At 40.7% G+C, this 21,175-nt stretch overlaps 1 pseudogene; it reads right to left on the bottom strand.

Annotated features, from left to right (window-relative positions):
• Window positions 1-482: 482 nt before the first annotated feature.
• The window catches only part of LOC121487434, a 28,087-nt pseudogene continuing 7,394 nt past the window's right edge, over window positions 483-21,175 (bottom strand).

Consider the following 21,175-nt stretch of genomic DNA (forward strand, 5'->3'; position numbering starts at 1 on the left):
ACATCCTTGTCTTGCTCCCACCTTAGCGGAAAAGCTCCCAGGATTTCCCCATTAAGGATGATGTTAGCTGTGGATTTTTCATAAGTGAACTCTATTATGTTGAGATATGTTGCCTGTTTTTTTTTTTTTATCATGAATAGATGTTATACTTTGGCAAATGTTTTTTCTATGTCTATTGAGATGACCATATGATTCTTGCCCTTTCTCTTATTGATGTGACATCATGTTGATGGATTAGTGAATTTTGAACCACACTTAAAACTAAAGACTAAATCCCACTTGATCATGGTGAATGATTTTTTAAAATGTATAACTGGATTTGGTTTGCTAATACTTTTGAGGACTTTTGCATCTATATTCATGAGAAATATTGGCCTGTAGTTATCTTTCTTTGTGGGGTTTTTAAGGCTTAATGTCTTATTTTTTTTTAAGATATTGTCAAATGTCACATGTGATTTTTCACCTACACATAAGCAAACCATAAAATACTGTGCAATGAAATCAGTGATGAAAGAGCCAAAGGTTTGTATGAGCAAGGATTATTCCCAGTTCATCGCAAGCCTCAATCACAATTTTGTCAGCAGCAGAACCAGAAGGAGCAGCAATGTAGGCCATACCACTCCTTTTAGCTCTGTCTACATTATCCCTGAAAGGAAAGAAGGCATCAGAGCTGATAGAAACTTCACTAAGTTTGTCGACCCATTCCTTCTTCTCTGTTTCGGTTAATAATAGAGACTTTCTCAAACAATGCCTTCCACTTTATCAAATCTTCATCATCGCTAATCGTTCTAGTAACATACTGATCAATGGCATTGGAGATTTCTGCTCTCTTTACTCCAGTCTTAAACTTCATTGAAAGCATTGTGGATGATGTCTAAGCCACCAACAGTTTGCCTTTTCCCTTGCAAGACATGTGCAGTGGATTCGAGATTGCTGTCCTGCTCCAGTGCCAATAACCTGGCCATTCTTGGCATAGCACACAGAGTTAGACTGCGTGTAATTCACAGCAATGGTGGCTACAATGAGGACTCTGAGTGCAGACTCTGGCAAATCTTTATTCTTGGTCACAACATTGCTAAATAATGACCTGTCAATAACACCATTATTTCTCTTCTGACTTAAATGATGACCAGAGAGTTCGAAGTTCATTTTCATCTGGATGGAAGACTGATCCATCTGAAAAACACAGTAGTTCCCATTTTTCTTTTTAGAAAGTATTTCCAAAGCTTCGTCTTCATAGCCTGGGGCAACAATACCATCAGATACCTCTTGAGATAATTTTGACAGAAGGGACATCACAAACATCAGATAATGCAATAAAGTCACCAAATGAAGACATCCCATCAGCCCCTCTTGCTCTTGCATATGCAAGAGTGTAAGGGTTTTATACAGATCATAGACCATGCAGACTTTGGCCTCATCTTCACTGAGTGGAATTCCAACAGCAGCACCTGCTGGGCTGACATGTTTGAAAGAGGCAGTGAAAAAATAAATAAATAAATAAATAAATAAATAAATAAATAAATAATAGATAGGCAAAGGCTGGAATGCCTAAAGCTTCTTTGAGTTCCTTCACCAGCTGCCAGACATTCAAAGCATCACACGAGTTTATAAATCCCCGGGCCCCATTTAGAACTGTGACGGGAAGCTTGGGCTTCAGTGTGTATAACTGGGCAGGAGTTTGATGAGGGTTCATTCCATACCTCAAGGGCATTTGTGATATTCCTTTACTATACTGTCTCCCGAAGTAATCTGAAATTGCTTCACCATATTGTGCCATATGAGTGAAAGCCTTCAAGGCTAACTGGCATCTGGTCTCCAAGGAGGTGTCTTTACTGTTGGAGCTCTGCATCTCTTGGACATGGCCACATAGTCCTCGGGTTCACATACTACTGTCACTCAAGCATGGTTTTTGGTTGGTGCTCTCAATAGGGTTACTCCACCAATACCAATCTGCTCAACAGCTTGCTCAGCAGTTACATCTGGAGAAGCCACAGTCTTCACAAAGGGTTACAGATCAGACAACAACTCTTATAAGACTAAAATCAAGTCTGGCCATGTCAGCATTATCTTCTGGGATATTACAAGCCAAGATTCCATCATGGACTGCAGGATGCAAGGTTTTCACACACCCTCCACCCCCCTAACATTTCAAGAAATCCTGTGAGCTCAGAGACATCTCTGACTGCCAGCCCAGCATCCCGGGGAGCTTTTGATGTCCCTCCAGAAGCAATGAGATTCAAACCAACAGAAGTGAGGCTTCTGGCAAATTCCACCAGGCTGGTTTCATCAGAGACACTAAATAGGGCACTGGGTGGGTGCCATGGTTGTGGGCTGCAAGGTCGGGGCACGGTGGCTGCGGCAACGCCATGTGCGGAGGGCCCTTTTGTGGGGTTTTTATCTGGTTTTGGTATCAAGGTAATGCTAGCTCATAGAATGAATTTGGGTTTCCTTCCTTTTCTATTTTTTGGAATAGTTTGAAAAGAATACATGCTAACTCTTTAAATGTTTGGTAGAATTCACTTGTGAAGCCATCTGGCTCTGAACTTCTGTTTGTTGGGAGGTTTTTTTTTTTTTTTCTCTGACTAAATTTTTTTGTGGGTAACCAGTCTGTTCCAATTTTAAAGACACTTTATTTTTAAAAATAAGTTAGTGAATGATTTTTCAAATGCAGTCCAGTGACTATGTACGTTTCACATTCTCTATTTAGTGTTCTCCACTTAGTGGGGCAAGGTGGAAAATACTAAGGGGGGGCAAATAAGAATGATAGAAAAAGGAATATTTGATTTAATTTTCCCTTTGCATCTAGAAGGCAGTCAAGTTAGTGTAAAGCACATGAAATCTGGGGGGAGCTAAAATCATAAGTCAATCAAAAATGTGTAATTTTTAAACCTGAACAACCTGAACTTCTTCTTCTTCTTTTTTTTTTTTAATTTATGATAGTCACAGAGAGAGAGAGAGAGGCAGAGACACAGGCGGAGGAAGAAGCAGGCTCCATGCACCGGGAGCCTGATGTGGGATTCGATCCGGGATAAACCTGAACTTCTTTACAGAGGCAGAATCAAGCATATAACAAACAAGCAGGCACACAAAGATAAAGACTCAAAAAAATTAAGGAGAGATACTTGATAAATTCCAACTCTGACTCTTGTCCTTTGTTCAAGTTAGTAAGATCTATGAAGTATCCGCAAGTATAGCAATGGTTACATTCTGTGGCATTACTTTTTTTTTTTTTAAAGATTTCATTTATTTATTCATGACAGATGGAGGGATAAAGAGGCAGAGAAACAGGAGAGGGAGAAGCAGGCTCTCTACAGGAGCCCAATGTGGGACTCGATCCTGGATTCCAGGATCATGCTCTGACTCAAGGGCAGAAGCTCAACCGCTGAGCCACCCAGGCATCCTGTGGCATTACTTTTGAGGGGAAGACACAAAATATCACCTCTGAATTACAGAGTAGCATGCATATTTTTTTCATTATATGATAAAAACTAAAATAATAGATTCTCAAAGACATATTCAAGAGTGAATATTGAAATATATATATTTTTTAATAATAAATTTATTTTTTATTGGTGTTCCATTTGCCAACATACAGAATAACACCCAGTGCTCATCCCATCAAGTGCCCCCCTCAGTGCCCATCACCCAGTCACCCCCACCCCCCGCCCTCCTCCCCTTCCACTACCCCTAGTTTGTTTCCCAGAGTTAGGAGTCTTCATGTTCTGTCTCACTTTCTGATATTTCCCACCCATTTCTTCTCCCTTCCCTTCCCTTCCCCTTCACTATTATTTATATTCCCAAAATGAATGAGACCATATAATGTTTGTCCTTCTCCGATTGACTTACTTCACTCAGCATAATACCCTCCAGTTCCATCCACGTTGAAGCAAATGGTGGGTATTTGTCATTTCTAATGGCTGAGTAATATTCCATTGTATACATAATCCACTTTAAATCCTTTAATGAGGATCCATTGGAGGGCAAGTGTGAATATTGAAATATTAAAGAAACAAAGAAAAATACCAAAATGGTTTCCTGTATTTCCACTCCTCATTGCTTACCTCCTCATTCACTTTTCCATCCTCTCTAATCTGCCTAAAATTCTGGTTTTTATTAGGATAATTAATGAACTACTTCCTTGTCTTTAAATTTGGTAAGAATCTTCTTGTATTGATTTCAATTGACCTCCTAGAAACATTCAACATTTCTGAATTCTCTTGTTTTGAAATTTTCCCCTCATATTTTTGAATTTCTTCTGACATTTATGGTCAATCTTTAGCTTCTCTTTTGAAAATGATCTGTTATACGTAGTCATTAAATGCTGGGATTATTCAAATTTTATTCCTGTGTGCTCTTCTTTTTTCATTCCATATTCTTTCTCTAATGAATTATATCCGTGTTTCTTCAATTCTTCAACCAACATTGATCTACTCATACATTACAATCACCATCCTAAAATTTGAATTTATAATCTCAACTTGAATTTTTCAAAGGTGCTTCAAAATTAAGGTATTGAAAATTAAAGTCACCCCACACCCCCAAACCTGTTAAAGTCATATTCATAGGAGTGATACTTAACATACCCATCTCCATATCCTATAATCTATGCATCACCATTATTTATTAATGTTTTTTTCTAAACCTATCCAAATCCATCCACTTACCTGGATCTTATCACTACCTTAATGCAAATAGTCATCCTCTTTAAATTAGATTGGGGCAATCTCTTCCTAAGTAGGGTGCCCATGTTAATTCTTTTTCCCACTTTTAAATTCTGTTACTCACCACAGCTCACAAGACTTTAATATCTTTCCTTAGCTATTAGGATAAATACCAATTTCCTTAAATGTTGCTCAGGCACTATATTAACTGGTCCTTATCCCATTAGCCTCATTTCATATAGGCTTTTCACTCACAGACTGTATTCCCTGATAATGTCATATATCCTCATGTCTCTGATTGGAAATCTGTACTTCTACACACTTTGCCTGATTGAATACCAACTCATTCTACAGCTCTCCCATCAGTTCTTACTTCCTTAAGTCAGCTTTCCTTGACCTCCATTCTCTAGTTATCTGGTTTCTTTTCTTTTCTTTTTTTTTAGTTATCTGGTTTCAAGGCACCCTGCAACTCTCTTCTGTAGCACATATTATAGGTATAGGCTGAGAAAATTAAGGCCATTCCACCTTAAGTTCAGTGTTAGCACAAGTATAGCCATCTCAGGCCCTTGTGAATAAGAGCTGAACTTTACCTTACATCAGTTACAGGAAAAAAACAGCTTAAAGCCCTTGAAAGCCCCATATCAGAATGTAAACAGAGTTTAAGAAACTCCTCCACCCCTTCTGGAAATTCCCTAGACCAGCCCTTAAAACTAAGCTGGAACTCACCTCGGGGTCCAAGTCCCTGCTCCGCTGTGTCAGGTATACTAGGACCCAAGCTCGAGTTTGTTAATAAACCCTCATGTACTTGCATCGGTGTTTGCTCCTTGGTGGTTTCTTGGATTCACAATCTTGGGGACAACATATATATATGTATATGTATATGTATATGTATATGTATATGTATATGTATATGTATATACATACATATATATGGATATATATTTATACATATATACATACACATATATATATATATATTTAATTATATTTAAGCCATAGGTGCTTAGAAGTCAGAGACTCAAACTGATACTACTTGCTACTGTGCTATTTAGTACCTGGCATAGACCTGACACTTGGTATTCAAATATTTGTTGATAATGAATGGCATAGGAAAATATACAGGTAAAATACAACATGGAGAGTATGAAATGCTAAGAATGGAATGACAAGGACAGCAGAGCAGATTAGTAAATAGACAAGAGGAAAGGAATGTGGGTCTCAATGAGTAGAGATGATGAGTTAATATCAAGTTTATCTATATATTTGTTTTGGTTATACTTATGGCATTTATACAGATATATATTGTTTGATGTTATAAAGGATATATGTAGTATAACATATTTCATAGAAAGAACTTAGGTAACTTGTTTAATAAATCATATATCAAGTATACTTCATACACAATGAGCAATCCATTTTTAAAATTGTTTTTTTAAATATATGAGTGAAATATCTTTTCAGGATTTGTCGGAAGTTCTGGCATTTATACTGGTAATTTGGGCCTTTAAAGTGAATAGACTTCATATGGAATATCTATTTCAGAATGATGTACTAACAATTCTCTCTTTCTCAGTTCAGGAACTCGGTATTGAAGAAACCCCCCCTGTAAGTAGGGCCAGCCCTAATCCAGAGGCAGCCCATCCAGGTGCCTTCCTGAAGTTTTAGCAACAAAAAGCATTCTGTTTGTGATAAGAAAACCATTTCCCCCCACACCCTGATTGGAATGTCCCTGAATAGGTTCATGTTGACCTTCTGAGAAATCAACCTGGATGCTATGCGACTCCCGCGGTTCTTTTGTCTTTAAGCGGGGTTTTTTTCTTTTACCTTTAAAAGATACCTGTAATTGCTAATCTGGGCTCTCTTCCTCCTCGGAGGCGGAGAGCCCGTTTGCGCAAACGTCCAATAAACCCTCTTGCTAATTGCATCTGCCTGTCTGGGGTCTGAGTCTCTGGGGCGTCCGCCGGGACACGTTGGCACCCGTGAGCCAGGGTCCAACATTTGGGGGCTCGTCCGGGATCCGAGACGCCCCAGGCTCAATCCTATGACCGGTAGGAGGTAAGACCGAGCTCGCTAAATGTCATATCTGTCTCGTCTGTTTGTCTGACTGGCCGGGTCTGTATTGTGCCGGGTCTGTATTGTGCCTGCAGGACGCTGTACTCTGTATTTGGACCAGCGGGGGAGGCAGACGTGCCCTGAGACCCCTGGTCCCCCTCCGGAGTCGGACTCCGGCGTGGTCTGGAAGAGGAACGGAGCCCCGGCAATCCCTCCTCTTCGGGGAGGGTCGTTGTTGGCGACCGCTCCCATCTGAATCCGCCGTGCCAGTCCTGTCATCTGTGTACGTCTGTCTGTTCTGTGTCTTTCTTCCTGTCCTCCTCCTCCCCGCTCACCTCTTTTCTACACCCGCGGGGCAAACTGTAACCACCCCTCTAAGCCTCACTCTAGATCACTGGAAAGAAGTCGCAATCCGGGCACACAACCTTTCGGTCAAAGTCAGAAGACGAAAATGGGTCACCTGCTCCTCAGAGTGGCCGACTCTCAACGTCGGGTGGCCCAGGAATGGAACTTTTAATATTGATATTATCTTGCAGGTGAAGGCCCCGGTCTCTCAGCCAGGACCCCATGGGCACCCTGATCAGCTCCTGCAGACTCTCCTCACCACGGAGGAGAGACAGTGCGTCTACAGAAAAAGGGCCCCGGGGCGGATGGGAGGCCGCCCCAGCTGCCTAATGAAATCAAGGATGTTTTCCCCTTGGTTGGCCCGACCTGGGACTACGACACTGCTGCTGGGAGGGAGCGGCTCCGTCTCTATCGCCAGGTACTCCTAGCGGGTCTCAGAGGGGCAGGGCGACGCCCCACCAATTTGGCAAAGGTACGTGCTATAGTGCAGGGAAAAGATGAGACGCCGGCAGGTTTTCTGGGAAGATTACTGGAGGGCTACCGTATGTCTACTTAGAGAGAGAGAGAGAGAGGAAACGCAGTAAAGAACTGACTGGGATACTGGCCACCGTAGTACAGGGCTCAGGGCAGAGTAAGTCAGGACAGAGTAAGGACCTGGGAGACAAAAGAAGACCACGGGTTGAACGAGACCAGCGTGCCTACTGCAAGGAAAAGGACATTGGGTTAAAGATTGTCCAAAGAAGGGCCAAACGCAGGTACCTAAGAAGAAGCCCATTCCCGTACTGTCCCTAGAGGATGAAGATTAGGGATGTCAGGGCCAGGAGCCCCCCCCCCCCAGCCTCAGATAACCCTTAAAGTGGGGGGGTCAACCAGTGACCTTCCTGGTTGCTACGGGAGCTCAACATTCAGTTTTAACTGAGGCAGAAGGACCCTTGAGCTCTATCTAAAGATGCATTCTTTTGCCTAAAGTTAAGCTCTCAAAGCCAGCCTATTTTTGCCTTTGAATGGAAAGATCCTGAGACGGGATTCTCAGGACAACTCACTTGGACAAGGCTACCACAGGGATTCAAAAACTCCCCCACCTTGTTCAACGAAGCCTTGCATCAGGACTTGGCAGAATTCGGAGTTGGCCATCCGGACCTCGTTCTCCTGCAGTACGTGGATGATTTGCTCATAGCGGCTAAGACAGAACAGGATTGTGTAAAAGGTACGGGGGCCCTGCTCGAGAGACTGGGAGGACTGGGGTCTAGGGCCTCCGCCAAAAAGGCCCAAATAGGCCAGAGACGAGTGACCTATCTGGGATATCTCCTGGATGGAGGCCAGAGGTGGCTGACGGAGGGCCGCAAAAAGGCTGTAGCCCTGATCCCAGCACCCACTGATGCCAGAGGGCTACGAGAGTTCCTTGGCAGTGCCGGGTTCTGCCGCCTCTGGGTACCCGGGTTTGCAGAGCTGGCGGCTCCCCTATATCCTCTCACGAAATCCAACACCCCCTACCACTGGGGAAAGGAGCAACAATTGGCTTTTGACAAAATAAATAGGGCCTTATTGACTGCCCCTGCCCTGAGCCTCCCAGATGTAACCAAGCCATTTGCGCTATATGCTGATGAGCGCTGAGGAATAGCCAAACGGGTCCTAACTCAGAAACTGGGACCCTGGAAAAGGCCCGTGGCATATTTTTCAAAAAAATTAGACAGCGTGGCGTCAGGATGGCCCCCATGTCTCCGAATAATAGCGGCTGTGGCAGTCCTGGTAAAAGATTCAGATAAGTTGGCCTTCAGCCAACCCCTCACTGTGGTGGCCCCCCACGCTATAGAGACAGTCATCCGCCAGCCCCCTGATCAATGGCTCTCAAACGCTCGGGTCACCCATTATCAGGCCATGCTACTGAATTCCGAGCGGATAAGGTTCGGAACGGCTACATCCCTAACCCCGGCCACCTTGCTTCCAGAAGCCGAGTCCCCCTCCCTGCTAATGCATGATTGCCACCAGATCCTAGCCGAGGTCCATGGCACCAGAGGGGACTTGACGGACCAGCCTTTGCCAGATGCTGAAGCAACCTGGTACACCGAGGGGAGTAGCTTTCTACGAAATGGTGAACGTAAAGCCGGGGCGGCCGTGGTAGATAATTCACTGTCCGGGGCATCAGCGAGGCAACGACCCAGTAGCAGAGGGGAACAGGATGGCCGATGAAACAGCACGAGCCGCTGCACTAGGCCCACAGGAGGATGGACAGAAGCCTTCCCCACCAAACGAGAAATTGCCCAGGTGGTTGTCAAGAAAATCCTAGAAGAAATTTTCCCCTGGTTTGGACTGCCCAAGGTAATAGGGTCGGACAACGGCCCCGCCTTCGTCTCCCAGGTAAGTCAGTTGGTGGCCAGATTACTGGGGATAAATTAAAAATTACATTGTGCATACAGACCCCAGAGCTCAGGGCAGGTAGAAAAAATAAATAGAACAATTAAAGAGACCCTAACCAAATTGACATTGGAGACTGGCACTAGAGACTGGGTCCAACTCCTCCCTATGGTTCTGTTCCGAGTCCGGAACACTCCCGCGCGCCATGGGCTAACTCCTTACGAGATTCTCTATGGAGGTCCCCCACCAGTGACGGACTTGCTAGATTCCGCTATTGACCCTCTTGCTAACACTCCCGGTTTACAGGACAGGCTAAAGGCGCTCCAGATTATCCAGCGCCAGATCTGGAAACCCCTTGCAGCTGTCTACCGCCCCGGAGACACAACCGACCCACACCCGTTCCAGATCGGTGACTCCGTCTACATCAGGAGACATCAGTCCAGGACGCTTGAGCCCCGCTGGAAGGGCCCATACACTGTAGGACTGACCACCCCAATCGCCTTAAAGGTAGACGGCATTGCTGCTTGGGTCCACGCCTCACACGTCAAGCGCGCCCCATCAACGAGCACCGCTGACGCCAGCCAGGACGGACGGGAGGAGCCACCTCAGTGGAAGCTCCACCGCACCCAAAACCCGCTCAAGATAAGACTTTCAAAAATTGTTCAATGACAGTTGTTATATTCCTACCTCTCCTAGCGCTCTTCACCTCCGCCAAAGGTGACCCTCATGCCCTCAAAATGTTAACCTGGCAGGTACTAACGTCTGGGGGTGACGAGGTCTGGTCTATAACTAAGACCGCCCCCGTGGGAACCTGGTGGCCTAACCTATATCCTGACCTATGCAAGCTAACCATAGGGGCCCCTAGCCCATGGGACCTAGAGGGATACTTGGACACCTCTAGAGCCCCTAACCGAGAAAGCCCTCCAGGGCAACTGGGATTAGACCCATGGGGAGGATGTGGCTCGCCTGACAGAAGGGCCATGCTCAGCACTCTTCCCTTTTATGTCTGTCCCGGGTACCACAGAGATCGCAGGCTAAATCCCACCTGTGGAGGGAAATACTTCTATTGTAAAAATTGGGGGTGCGAGACTAGGGAGACACAGGATGAGAGGCCCTCCTCCTCCTGGGATTACATCACTGTCAAGGCTAACTATACTCACCCGGGGTTACCAGGGACTCTGCAATACTACCGCCCCGATTTTAGGGACTGACTCTTACCTGGAGCCCCAGCCGGGAACTTGGTGGGCATGCAACAAAGGCCTCACCCCGTGTGTCAGCTAAGGTTCTAAATAACTCAAACGACTTCTGTGTCATGGTGCAGATCATACCCAGGGTGTTCTATCACCCTGCTGAAACTCTAGAAAATCAGTATGATGAACATCCCACCCGTTTTTGGCGCGAACCTGTCTCCCTAACCCTAGTCGTTATGTTGGGACTAGGGGTCACTACTGGGGTGGGTACTGGCGCAGCTGCTCTGATCCAGGGCTCACGACGTTATATAGAACTCCAGGCAGCTGTAAATGAGGATCTATGGGCACTAGAGCAGTCCATTTCTAAGTTAGAACAGTCCCTCACCTCACTTTCAGAAGTAGCACTTCAAAACAGGAGAGGCTTGGATTTACTACTCCTGAAAGAGGGAGGCCTGTGTGCGGCCCTGGGAGAGGAATGCTGTTCTATGCAGGCCATTCTGGAGTCATCAGGGACTCCATGGCCAAACTCAGGGATAGGCTAAATAAAAGACAAAGGGACCGGGAGGCCCAGCAGGGCTGGTTTAAAAGCTGGTTTAATCAGTCTCCCTGGTTGACCACCCTAATCTCTACCATTATGGGCCCTCTAGTTATCCTGCTCCTGCTGCTAACTTTCGGCCCCTACATCCTTAACCGGCTGCTCCAGTTCAACCGAGAAAAATTGTCCATTACCCAAGCTCTGGTATTAACAATGTCGGGCCCTCCAAACTGAAAAAAATAAATGTTCCCTAAGATTTTAAGGTTAAAATCAGCCCAAACAAAGAGGAGGGAATGAAGAAACCCCCCCTGTAAGTAGGGCCAGCCCTAATCCAGAGGCAGCCCATCCAGGTGCCTTCCTGAAGTTTTAGCAACAAAAAGCATTCTGTTTGTGATAAGAAAACCATTTCCCCCCACACCCTGATTGGAATGTCCCTGAATAGGTTCATGTTGACCTTCTGAGAAATCAACCTGGATGCTATGCGACTCCCGCGGTTCTTTTGTCTTTAAGCGGGGTTTTTTCTTTTGCCTTTAAAAGATACCTGTAATTGCTAATCGGGGCTCTCTTCCTCCTCGGAGGCGGAGAGCCCGTTTGCGCAAACGTCCAATAAACCCTCTTGCTAATTGCATCTGCCTGTCTGGGGTCTGAGTCTCTGGGGCGTCCGCCGGGACACGTTGGCACCCGTGAGCCAGGGTCCAACAGGTATAGCTGAGCCACAGTTATTAGTTTTCAGGTAGAAATTGTAAATTTCTGCCTCAGAATAAACTTCATTTTAAGTAAGCTTCAGTAATAGCATTGTGTTGTCATTGAGCAGCAAGAAAATGTTGAAGATATGTTCTACATTTTTATTTTGAATCTGCACATTTTATTTCTCTCTTACAACTGCTTTTTATGCTATTGTCTTATAGGCAGAAACATAGCATGTGCTATATTTCTACCTGTAAGGTACATTTTCCTCCCTTCTCTTATTGTTAAGTTTTAATAACAACAATAGAAAAAAAAAAGACTTAAAGACAAAGGGAAAAATGGAGCAAGAGGATATGGCTTTGTTTAATTTAATGGTTTTTAAAAATCATTTTAAATCTATTTGTTCTTCTTTGTATTAGCACAATGCATAATGACAGTACTTGGAATTAATGTACATCCACGTGCATTACAATGGGTATTCACTGTAACTTAGCAACAGCTAAGTGTGGCTTCTTCAGCTTGTTGATTTCCATTGATGGACCTGGGAGGCCATAGAAAATTCAATTTACTCTAAATTTCTTATGTTGGCAGTTAAATGTTAAGCTCCTGTTTACAGAAAGCTCTTTTGTGAATTGCCAGTTAGAATGCAGAAAGCTCTATTCCACACAGCGGGAAGTATTAGCCATTTTCTTTTGGGGGAAGGGTAGTAAACAAGTTCCTGCTATAACTCCTTCTTGTCCCTATGTTTTAACCAGGATAGTTCCAAAATAGGAAAAGCAGGTGAGATATATCAGCTCACAAAATTTAAAATGAGCTTTCAATTCAAGGAAAGGTCATAATTCTTCATGGAATAAATATGAAGAGAAACCCTTTTATTTATGTCAGTAAAAGAAAAGCTGAGTTACAGAACTTCTAGGTCATTATTAGTACCCTTCACCCTTGACTTACCTATAGACCCCAGATTTCCATATATTTTGATTTTATGGGTGGGGAACACTTGAGGGGATGCACAGGATTGCCAATTTCTATTTTAATGAATGGGTGCATTAAAAAAAAACCCAACACTTATATCAGCATATCATCACAGCACAATAAATGTTTACACACCAAAAAAATGAGGGAATTAAATTAGAAATTTAATAGGTCCTCTAAATTGAATACAAAAAAAATTAAAAATAAATCCTGTATTTTGTCCTTGTTTTACTTGCAGAACAATATTGGTCTGTGACTCTGAATTGAGGAAGGCTTAATCCAAAGGTCATTTAGAGCTGTATACATACATATCCTATTCTATTCTTCCAAACTGATTAAAGAGTTTAGAGGACAACTGTCCAAAAGTCTTTTCCCATAACTTCTTGAGGAAATAAATTTAATCTGGTTATTTCCTCAAATTTTTTGAACCTCTTTTAATCACTTTAAAATATGGCAAAGAAAGATAACAGGAAAAAGGGTAAGAGGGAAATCAATAAGATAGCTAGTGATCTTAAGGAGATAGTGATACAGTAAGAAATTTTTCATTAATAAGATAGCATAGAAAGTTTAAAAATAACCCTAAAATTGTAAAAAATATCAAAAAGCATACAAAAATATTATCTGATTACTGATGAGGGAACAGGGCTAGCTGCCAAAGCACAGCTGATATCCCAGAAATGACCCCCACCCAGAGTGGGATATATGTGACATTCTTCAGGAAGTTTCCAGTTGTCTTAATGTTAATGCCTTGCTAGAGGGAAAAAGCAATCTTTAACTTGACAATGGCAAGGCCTACAGTATCTTGTAGGTCCTCCTTAGCATATGAAAATCCGTTTGAATCTCCCTTTTTTGCTTTCCTCCCCCAGCTCTACAAATATGTAATATGCCACCCTTCCCAGGCCCAGGACTGCCAGTCTTCCTGCCCATGGGTTCTGTCCCCATGCCTTAATAAAACCACCATTTTGCACCAAAGATCTCTCAAGAATTCTTTCTTAGTCATCGGCTCTGGACCTCACCTACATTCCAAAACTTCATCAATTACTATGTAATAAATTAGAAATGATAGGGACACCAAAACACTCCCTTCATCTGGAAAATGTAAACTATTTTACCAACCAGCCAAGAAATGGAAATAACAAAACTCAGTAGCCAAAGGAAATGATGCTTCTAAATAATAAAAAGGATAATCAGAACGAGAATTATTATTTTTTTGAAGATTTTATTTATTTGAGAGAGAGAAAGAGCACACATACGAGGAGCTCAGGAAGGTGCAAAAGGAGAAATGAAGAAGCAGACTCCCTGCTGAGCAAGAGCTTTATACAGGGCTTGATCCTAGAACCTGAGATCATGACCTGAGCCAAAGTAGGATGCTTAACCAGGCACTTCTAAGAACATCCAGGCACTTTTAGAACAAAAAATTATTTAGAAATCAACACAATACAATCTCTGCAAATAAGACCATGTGGGATGTTGCCTAGAGGAAAATTTATTAGGAGATTAAAACATCAACAAATTAGGCATTCATCTTAAAAAAACAAACAAAAGTAGTAATATGAATCCATGCTAAGCAGACAAGATTTGATTTAAATTGAAGTAGATGCAAATTTTTAAAAGATCAGTAAAACAGGAAAAATGGGGAAAAATGAAAAATAGAAGAGAAAAGAGAATGTAAACAATGTTAGAAATGAGAAAGAAAGCATAATCTACTTAGAGAACAAGTGTTCAACAACCACTATGTACTGGATGTTGTTATACATGACAGGAGTACACCGGTAACAAAACAGACAAAATCTCTCTTGTCATGGAACTTACACTAGCATGCAAAGACAGTAAATCAGGAAGATGAATTATTAAACTGTATAATATATCAGACAGTAATAAGGACTACAGAGAACAGTAAAGTAAGAAAGTGGGTTGCAATTTTTAGATAGGATGGTAAGGCATGACCTCAAAGAGGTAAAATTGAACAAAAGCCTGAAAGAAATTTATGAGTACACCAGCCACATATTGATAGAGTAGGCAGTTATTTAGACATGAGCTGTAGGCAAATGCAATGATAAACTGGTGACACATTAGAAATCTGAGGGCATGGTATCCTGACTGGCTTTTAACATCTTGGCCTTATGGCTTCCCACACTTCAGGGCTGACTGATCAAGAGTCACAGGTGCAGAACATGCACTGTCTTATCCAACTTCTGACCCAGGATAACCTATAGCTTCATTAAAATATATTTACATTGTGGTTTTGAACTACCACCCCCACCTCCACCCATTAACATGGGAGAAAATTAGTGGCCATGACTATTCTGGTAGGAACCTTGTAGGGCTAAAATTCTTCCATTCCCAGCCAGTAGCAATCCTTTGGAAGATTGGAAACAACCTCAGTCAGAGGCCACCCTACTTATGACCCACACCTATGTGAAAACATAAAAAGACAAGACATCCCTAACCCTGCTTTGGTTGCCACTGCTGGGCCTGCTGGCTCTTCCATCTTTAGAGTACATATTGTCCTTAATAAACTGTGCTTCTGGTTATCTTCATTCCACTGAGGATCTTCCTGTAAATATTTCCTGGGGAATTCAAGAACCAAGGCCTCCATTCACACAGAGAAGACTCTCCTATGAGCTACAAGTTACAAAATTTTAGGGAGAGTATTTTATGCAAATTGAACTGTTCCCTGAAGTAAGTAAGAGTTCATCTGGTATGTTTGAGGAAAGGCAGAGATCCCTAGCTTAAAATGGAGCAGAGGATAAGGAATATAGAAAATGAAGCCAGACAAGTAATAAAGCACCTGGTCCTTTGGAACCTCTTAAATCATTTTAAGGATTTGAGGTTTACTTGAAATGAGATAGGAAACCATTGGAGAGTTCTTGCAGTAGAGAAATGTGGTCTAAACAAAATTCAAGTTTGGCTGCTTGTGTAGAAAACAATGAGGAATGGCAAGATCAGAAGAAAAGAAGCCAGTTGAGAATCTAGTAAAAACAGTGAGATAGGGGAACCCTGGGTGGCGCAGTGGTTTAGCGCCTGCCTTTGGCCCAGGGCGCGATCCTGGAGACCCGGGATCAAATCCCACGTCGGGCTCCCGGTGCATGGAGCCTGCTTCTCCCTCTGCCTGTGTCTCTGCCTCTCTCTCTCTCTCTCTCTCTCTCTCTGTAACTATCATAAATTTAAAAAAAAAAAATTAAAAAAAAAAAAACAGTGAGATAATTGTGGCCTTCTCCAAAAAGTGACAGCAAATGAGTAGTTAATCCTATATAAACTATTAAAATAGAGCTCATGGAATTTTCTGTTTGATTTGAAGTTGTGTATAAGATTTGAAAATATAGTCTGATTGAATTTCTAAGAATACAAACACACATATATTTGACTCAAAAATATATGGGAAACCTAAATTATTAATTTGACAGAGCAATAGCACTTAAATAATTGACAAGGTAATCAAAGATAAAAAAACAAGAAGCTATGTCTGGAATATTTTATGGCCAGGATCTAACATTCAAAATAAGTGTCCATCAATAGAGAACAAATACATTATGGCACATATATGCTAAAAATAATATGTAGCCACTGGTAGAATGAGGAGAATTTGTGTAACTAGAAAGGTGTTTTTGTGTAATGTGAGAGATGATATATTTTTGAGTAGGACAGTACTATCAGAACAATCGGTATAGTATGTTACAATTAATTTTGTTTGCTTGGTTGTTTCAAAAAATACACAAATAATCAATATCTTTCTTTAGGAGATACAATAAATTTTGAAATTAGATACCGTATTGAGTATAAGTTTGAATTTGGGATGGAAATTTTCCAATGCAACATTTTTTTCAATGCAAATATTTTTTCAATGCAAACATTTATTGATATGAAATTCTTTTTACCATGTATGTGCATATTGCTTTTCATGATAGGCCCTAATAAGTCAAAACCCCTCTCACTATATATTCTTGGTATATGTATATATGTAAATGCTTCAAAATCATTAGAAAGACAGAGATGACATTTAACTGAGAGGTTTTTTTGGGGGGAAAAATTATAAACTTCCTTGAAATTTAGCTTTACTTTCTTCAATAATTTGAAATATGTGATTTTGTAAAAAGATTAATCACTCTACAATGAGTTATCGTTATAAATAATATAGCTATAAATTACATTTTTTTCTTATAATATGTTAGAAGCACAAATTATTTTTTTAAAGATTTTTATTTATTAATTTGATGTAGAGCAAGTGAGAGAAAGAGAGAGAAAAAACATGAGTGGGGAGAGGAGCAGAAGGAGAAGGAGAAACAAACTTCCCATTGAGCAGGGAACCCCTTACAGGGCTTCATCTCTGGATTTAGGGAGCATGACCTAATCCAAAGACAGACACTTAACCAAATGAGCTACACAGGTGCCCCAGAAGTAAAATTATTTTTATATAAAAACTAAGGTGATGGGCAGCCCTGGTGGCTCAGCGGTTTAGCACAGCCTACAGCCCAGGGTGTGATCCTGGAGACCTGGGATCAAGTCCCATGTCGGGCTCCCTGCATGGAGCCTGCTTCTCCCTCTGCCTGGGTCTCTGCCTCTCTCTCTCTCTCTCTCTCTCTGTATCTCTCATGAATAAATAAATAAAATCCTTTAAAAAAAATAAGACTCATGATCTTTAAAAAAAAAAAAAACTAAGGTGAATATAGGAAGCAATTCAGCAGGATAGTAGTATTTAATATAATAAAATATTAGAAATTTAGCATGTAAAATACACTTTTAGGTATATGAACCTTGTTTGGTTATAACTTCAAGCTTTATTTATTTAAAGGAGAGGTATTTTTAAATTAATTTTTATAGTTATTTAAATTTAGTTGTTTATACTTGATAGTTTCATCTTCTGTTTCCAATTTTTTCTTCCCTTAGGTCATTTGTGCATTAACTGTAAAATTTTTTAAAATACTAAAGCAAAGGGTGCCATTTCTCTTATTGCTCTCATTAAGTCAGAAATGACTTTGTGTATGTATGTTCACACACATGCATTGGATTTTCCAGTAAAACAGACAAAAATGCTGCCTTTGTGTATCACCGTATTTCATTGTATATGATATATATATGTGTGTGTGTATATACGTATATACACACATATATATAAATGTTCACCAGTAGTGATGTTTATCTTCATAATTAAATTATTGGCCTGCCAAAATAATATTTTAAGTTTTTAAGAATTTTTTAACTACTGAAAATGTCACTGAATATTCCATAAAAGCAAAACAAAAAAATCCATGAGTAAATATGGCAGTTTTTAAGAAACAATGCACTTAATGGTGGTGTGATTATCCTTCTTCATTTCTTTTTATCATACAGTAATTCATATTACTTATAGAAAAATGAATATAAAACTAAGTGAGGAAACAGACTTTTGGAGGAATGCTGCAAATTTACAAATGGGGCATTCTAGAGAACTAGCCTTCTCTTTCAAGGCTCATAGTGTCTAAATAAATTGATCACTATCTAATAGAAGGTCCCAACATTTCAGCTCTTGGATTTTATGGACCAAGGGCATAGTCTACCTTGGCACCTTGATTCAGCAAACCAGCTAGACAATTTAAATAGAAGTAAAATGCAAAATTCTTCTAGTCCTGGAACCTCTAAGTATCTCAACCTCAGTTCTTCTGCTTCTTTAAGAGTCTACTCCCATAGTGGTACCCTGAACATAACTCATAACTCTGTGGCCACTGTTGGACCCTGGCTCACGGGTGCCAACGTGTCCCGGTGGACGCCCCAGAGACTCAGACCCCAGACAGGCAGATGCAACAAGCAAGAGGGCTTATTGGACGTTTGCGCAAACGGGCTCTCCACCTCCGAGGAGGAAGAGAGCCCCGATTAGCAATTACAGGTATCTTTTAAAGGTAAAAGAAAAAAAAAAAAAAAACGCTTAAAGACAAAAGAACCGCGGGAGTCGCATAGCATCCAGGTTGATTTCTCAGAAGGTCAACATGAAGCTATTCAGGGACATTCCAATCAGGGTGTGGGGGGAAATGGTTTTCTTATCACAAACAGAATGCTTTTTGTTGCTAAAACTTCAGGAAGGCACCTGCATGGGCTGCCTCTGGATTAGGGCTGATCCTACTTACAGGGGGGGTTTCTTCAGCCACCATCTCCTATTTTTCCATGTCTTTCCATGGCTTTATGTCCTATAAATCTCCTTTGAAAAATCATAGTTCCTCTTAAGTTTCCCTACCCTTGATATTGTTTCTCATTCTGAAAACCATGATGACTCTTTTCAAATATAATATTGTATCTTAATTTCTCAAGTCCTTTCTCTTCTTCAACACCCGATACTGCTACAGGGTGAATCAGAATTCTATGGCTTAGTATGTTGAACTATAGAGTTCACACTCTAATTTAATACAATCACTACCACTGGGCAATAATAATACTTGTCCCAGGTAAAGTTCTTGTATTGCATTTTACATTTACCAGTCTAGTCAAATTTCCTAACATCATCATCTGCATTTTGCTTCTAACAAGTGCTTTCTATTTTCCTCTTTATTTTTTTATTTTTTTTTATTTTATTTTATTTTCCTCTTTAATAAAGAAATAGATACCATGCTTTAAGTTAATTTCTTGCCTTCACTCATTTAGTCATTCAACATAAGGGCTTACCCTGCCTTCTGCAAAATATCAATATTTTATATTGGAAAAACAAGAATATGTCTTTCCCCCTTGGAGGATTCAAAATCTGGTGGAAAACCACATATGTAAGCAGTAATATGTGAAATCATGGTAATTGCTTTGAGGGGCTATGTATAGGAATGGAAAGTAATTTTACCAGAGAAGGCCAAATGAATTATGAATAAATACTGGCACACATATTGGAAAGAATATTCCTAGCAAAAACATCCGCTTGCAACAGTTTTGCAAATGTTAAAAGACACATAGTGTCGAGGAACACATAGTGTTCGAGGATAGTTAAGTATGATTAAATCAGGAAATCCACATTTCAGCTCTGTTTTAAAAGGTTAACTTGAGGGCAGCCCCGGTGGCACAGCGGTTTAGCACCGCTTGCAGCCCAGGGCGTGATTCTGGAGACCCGGGATTGAGTCTCACATCAGGCTCTCTGTATGGTGCCTGCTTCTCCCTCTGCCTGTGTCTCTGCCTCTATGAATAAATAAATAAAATCTTAAAAAAATATATATTAAAAAAAAAGTTAACTTGAACAACAGTATAGTGTGGCTCAGAGTGTGAAAAATTGAAACAGGGAGAGAAGTTTGAGGATTTTTACAATTCTATTAAATGGGATAAAATGATGATGTCTAAAATGAGACGAAAACACTGGAAACAGAAAGCTTATAAAATAGATACTGAGGAGCTAGAAATGAAGGAATTTGGGGACTGATTAGATATAGAAGATAAGGAAGAGAAGTTTATCAATATTACTATTATTCTTTGAGAATTTGAATATAGGAAGGAAAGCCTTTTTTTGAAAAAAATATGTTGAATTTATTTTGGCCTATTGAATTTGAGGTACATTTTAAACATTCAGGAAACTTGCAAGCATTCAAATGCCTTATATCCCTAAATACAATAAGAACTTTACTACCCTCACAGTCCTCCCCCGCCCCAAATTCTCTAAAAGCAGAACTATTTGAAAAAGTATTTGAATTCCTACACCACATTTTTCTTATTATGAGGATATTTTTTCAATTACTTTCTTTGGAGCATTAAAGTAATGCTGAGAGAAGATACATTAGCCTGAAATGACTTCAATCAATGCTAATTTGGAAAACTTATAGAGGTCACCAATAGAAAAGTAAAAAAGGAAGCAAGGAAAATTAACATCAATTAGTCCTTATTCCTGAGAGTGTGACCTCACAGTTTTAAAGGCCACATGTCACTACAAACAAGCTTGTTAAATAGTTTAAAGAAGCAATAGAGAAAACGGTTATGTAGCAGAGATCACAAAGATATTCCAAGAGAGTAGGAAAAAAAATGTTCTGTTACACAAATGATTTGGTTGTGCTTTGGGATAAAATTTGCAGTGACAGCATAATACATGGATTCAACATTGGCCACCTTTCAGACAAACATAGACGGTCAAGATGAAATTCTGTAGAAGTGTGTGTTATATTATTCCAAACAGTCACTCTGATAAAATGAGAGTCTCTAATGTTGGAAATTAAAGTTCAAATAAAATAGCTTCATTATTATTTTCAGAATACAGGAATTTAAATAAGTATGTATAGTAGATTAATTATAATTAAACTTTTTGCATATTTAATCTATAATCTGAATGTAGAATATATATTTAAAATTGGGAATTTTATATTTGTGTTTACTTTATCTTTCAGCATATACATTAACTGGATCTGGAGTCCCCAATATTGTCATGTACCATTTATATGTCA

This window comes from Vulpes lagopus, chromosome 1, assembly GCF_018345385.1.
Source record: "Vulpes lagopus strain Blue_001 chromosome 1, ASM1834538v1, whole genome shotgun sequence".
Taxonomy (NCBI): Eukaryota; Metazoa; Chordata; class Mammalia; order Carnivora; family Canidae; genus Vulpes; species Vulpes lagopus.